The 4,597-nt window shown below is 42.1% G+C and overlaps 1 non-coding gene across 1 annotated transcript; it reads left to right on the top strand.

The window, feature by feature from the left end:
* Positions 1-3,377: 3,377 nt before the first annotated feature.
* LOC130958969 (small nucleolar RNA R71) lies at positions 3,378-3,485 on the top strand. Its single transcript, XR_009078067.1, has one exon. It is a non-coding gene; the product is annotated as a small nucleolar RNA R71 (small nucleolar RNA).
* Positions 3,486-4,597: the final 1,112 nt, after the last annotated feature.

Below are 4,597 nucleotides of genomic sequence, written 5' to 3'. Positions count from 1 at the left end.
ATGGGCTTGTCCTCATCAATGGTGGTATCTCCTTCTATGTCAACTCCAACTGAATAACAGAGGTGACAAATGAGATGAGGAAAGGCTAACCTTGCCAAGGTGGAGGTCTTGTCCGCCACCTTATAGAGTTCTTGGGCTATAACCTCATGAACCTCTATTTCTTCTCCAATCATGATGCTATGAATCATGATGGCCCGGTCTATGGTAACTTCGGACCGGTTACTAGTGGGAATGATTGAGCGTTGTATGAACTCTAACCATCCTCTAGCCACGGGCTTGAGGTCATGCCTTCTCAATTGAACCGGCTTGCCTCTTGAATCTTGCTTCCATTGTGCGCCCTCTTCACATATGGTTGTGAGGACTTGGTCCAACCTTTGATCAAAGTTGACCCTTCTAGTGTAAGGATGCTCATCTCCTTGCATCATGGGCAAGTTGAACGCCACCCTCACACTCTCCGGACTAAAATCCAAGTATTTCCCCCGAACCATAGTGAGATAATTCTTTGGATTCGGGTTCACACTTTGGTCATGGTTCTTGGTGATCCATGCATTGGCATAGAACTCTTGAACCATCAAGATTCCGACTTGTTGAATGGGGTTGGTAAGTACTTCCCAACCTCTTCTTCGGATCTCATGGCGGATCTCCGGATATTCACCCTTTTTGAGTGAAAAGGGGACTTCGGGGATCACCTTCTTCAAGGCCACAACTTCATAGAAGTGGTCTTGATGCACCCTTGAGAGGAATCTATCCATCTCCCATGACTCGGAGGTGGAAGCCTTTGCCTTCCCTTTCCTCTTTCTAGAGGTTTCTCCGGCCTTGGATGCCATGATGGTTATGAAAAAGCAACGCTTTTACCACACCAAACTTAAAATGTTTGCTCGTCCTCGAGCAAAAGAAGAAAGAAGAGAGTAGAAGAAGAAGAAATGAGGAAGAGGGGGAAGGTGGTGTGTTCGGCCAAGAAGGGTAAGAAAGGGTGTTTAGGTTGTGTGAAAATGAAGGGTTGGAGAAGGGTATTTATAGGAGAGAGGGGGGTAATGGTTCGGCCATGGAGGGTGGGTTTGGGAGGGAAAGTGGTTTGAATTTGAAGGGTGAGGTTGGTGGGGATTTATGAAGGATGGATGTGAGTGGTGAAGAGAAAGATGGGATTTTATAGGTGAAGGGTTTTTGGGGAAGAGGTATTGAGGTGATTGGTGAATGGGGGAAGAAGAGAGAAAGTGATGGTGGGGTCCTGTGGGGTCCACAGATCCTGTGGTGTCAAGGAAAAGTCATCCCTGCACCAAATGTTGCTCAAAATCACGTTTTGAGCTATTTCTGGCGTTAAACGCCGGGCTGGTGCCCATTCCTGGCGTTTAACGCCAGGTTGTTGCCCTTTACTGGCGTTTAACGCCAGTCTGGTGCCCCTTTCTGGCGTTAAACGCCCAGAATGGTGCCAGACTGGGCGTTAAACGCCCAACAGCTAGTATTACTGGCGTTTGAACGCCAGCTTCTTCTCCTCCAGGGTGTGCTATTTTTCTTCCTGTTTTTCATTCTGTTTTTGCTTTTTTCATTGTTTTTGTGACTTCTTATGATCATCAACCTACAAAAAAGATAAAATAACAAAAGAAAATAGTTAACTATAAAACATTGGGTTGCCTCCCAACAAGCGCTTCTTTAATGTCATTAGCTTGACAGAGGACTCTCATGGAGCCTCAGAAATACTCAGAACCGTGTTGGAACCTCCCAACACCAAACTTAGAGTTTGAATGTGGGGGTTCAACACCAAACTTAGAGTTTGGTTGTGGCCTCCCAACACCAAACTTAGAGTTTGACTGTGGGGGCTCTGCTTGGCTCTGTTTTGAGAGAAGCTCTTCATGCTTCCTCTCCATGATGATAGAGGGATGTCCTTGGGCCTTAAACACCAAGGATTCTTCATTCACTTGAATGATCAACTCTCCTCTATCAACATCAATCACAGCCTTTGCTGTGGCTAGGAAGGGTCTGCCAAGGATGATGGATTCATCCATGCATTTCCCAGTCTCTAGGACTATGAAGTCAGTAGGGATGTAATGGTCCTCAATCTTCACCAAAACATTCTCTACAAGTCTATGAGCTTGTTTTCTTGAATTGTCTGCTATCTCTAATGAGATTCTTGCAGCTTGCACCTCAAGGATCCTTAATTTCTCCATTACAGAGAGGGGCATGAGGTTTACACTTGACCCTAAGTCACACAAGGCCTTCTTGAAGGTAATGGTGCCTATGGTACAAGGTATAGAAAACTTCCCAGGATCTTGTCTCTTTTGAGGTAATTTCTGCCTAGACAAGTCATCCAGTTCTTTGGTGAGCAAAGGTGGTTCTTCCTCCCAAGTCTCATTTCCAAATAACTTGACATTCAGTTTCATGATTGCTCCAAGGTATTTAGCAACTTGCTCTTCAGTGACATACTCATCCTCTTCAGAGGAAGAATACTCATCAGAGCTCATGAATGGCAGAAGTAAGTCCAATGGAATCTCTATGGTCTCATTTTGAGCCTCAGATTCCCATTGTTCCTCATTGAGGAACTCAGAGGAGATTGGTACACGCCCACTGAGGTCTTCCTCAGTGGCGTCCTCCTCCTCTCTTTCCTCTCCATATTCGGCCATGTCTATGGCTTTGCACTCTCCTTTTGGATTTTCTTCTGTATTACTTGGGAGAGTGCTAGGAGGGAGTTCAGTAACTTTCTTGCTCAGCTGACCCACTTGTCCTTCCAAATTTCTAATGGAGGACCTTATTTTATTCATGAAACTTTGAGTGGTCTTTATTAGATCAGAGACCATTGTTGCTAAGTCAGAAGTATTCTGCTTAGAACTCTCTGTCTGTTGCTGAGAAGATGATGGAAAAGGCTTGCCATTGCTAAACCTGTTTCTTCCACCATTATTGTTATTGAAACCTTGTTGAGGTCTCTCTTGATTCTTCCATGAGAAATTGGGGTGATTTCTCCATGAAGAATTGTAGGTGTTTCCATAGGGTTCTCCTAGGTAATTCACCTCTTCCATTGAAGGGTTCTCAGGATCATAGGCTTCTTCCTCAGATGAAGCTTCCATAGTACTGCTTGGTGCATTTTGCATTCCAGACAGACTTTGAGAAATCAAATTGACTTGTTGAGTCAATATCTTGTTCTGAGCCAATATGGCATTCAGAGTGTCAATCTCAAGAACTCCTTTCTTCTGACTAGTCCCATTGTTCACAGGATTTCTTTCAGAAGTGTACATGAATTGGTTATTTGCAACCATTTCAATCAATTCTTGAGCTTCTGCAGGCGTCTTCTTCAGATGAAGAGATCCTCCAGCAGAGCTATCCAAAGACATCTTGGATAGTTCAAAGAGACCATCATAGAAAATACCTATGATGCTCCATTCAGAAAGCATGTCTGAAGGACATCTTCTGATTAATTGTTTGTATCTTTCCCAAGCTTCATAGAGGGATTCTCCATCCTTCTGTCTGAAGGTTTGGACTTCCACTCTAAGCTTACTCCATCTTTGTGGTGGAAAGAACTTTGCCAAGAAGGCATTGACTAGCTTTTCCCAAGAGTCCAGGCTTTCTTTAGGTTGAGAATCCAACCATATTCTAGCTCTGTCTCTTACAGCAAAAGGGAATAGCATCAGTCTGTAGACCTCAGGGTTAACCCCATTAGTCTTGACTGTGTCACAGATTTGCAAGAATTCAGCTAAGAACTGATGAGGATCTTCCATTGGAAGTCCATGGAACTTGCAATTCTGTTGCATTAGAGAAACTAATTGAGGCTTAAGCTCAAAGTTGTTTGCTCCAATGGCAGGGATAGAGATGCTTCTCCCATAGAAATCAGGAGTAGGTGCAGTGCAGTCACCCAGCACCTTCCTTGCATTGTTGGCATTGTTGTTGTTTTCGGCTGCCATGTGTTCTTCTTCCTTGAAGAATTCGGTCAGGTCCTCTAAAGAGAGTTGTGCCTTGGCTTCTCTTAGCTTTCTCTTCAAGGTTCTCTCGGGTTCAGGGTCAGCTTCAACAAGAATGCCTTTGTCTCTGCTCCTGCTCATATGAAAGAGAAGAGAAACAGAAAGTGTGGAATCCTCTATGTCACAGTATAGAGATTCCTTGAAATGTCAGAGGAAAAGAGAAATAGAAAAAAGAAGGAGAAGAAGAATTCGAACTTTAATTAGATAAGGTTCGAATTGTGCATTTAGAAGGAGTGGTACTCCATAAATAGAAGGATGTGGGAAGGAGGGAAGAGAATTTTCGAAAATTCATTTAAAAGATTTTGACAACATTTTGAAAATTTGATTGATAATTTTCAAAAATTAAAAGTGAAAAAGAAATCAAGTGATTTTTGAAAAAGATTTTAAAATTAGAAATTAAAAAGATTTGATTGAAAACTATTTTGAAAAAGATGTGGTTAAAAAGATTTAATTGAAAAGTTATGGTTTTAAAAAGATGTGATTGAGAAGATATGATGTGAAAACAATTTTAAAAGATATGATTTGAAAACAATTTGAAAAGATATGATTTGAAAAATTAATGACTTGCCTAACAAGAAAAGATATGATTCAAACATTAAACCTTTCTCAACAGAAAAGGTAACAATCTTGAAATTTTGAATCAAATCATT

The sequence above is a fragment of the Arachis stenosperma genome, chromosome 10, assembly GCF_014773155.1.
Source record: "Arachis stenosperma cultivar V10309 chromosome 10, arast.V10309.gnm1.PFL2, whole genome shotgun sequence".
NCBI classification, from domain to species: Eukaryota; Viridiplantae; Streptophyta; class Magnoliopsida; order Fabales; family Fabaceae; genus Arachis; species Arachis stenosperma.
This window is presented reverse-complemented; position numbering and strand designations above follow the sequence as displayed.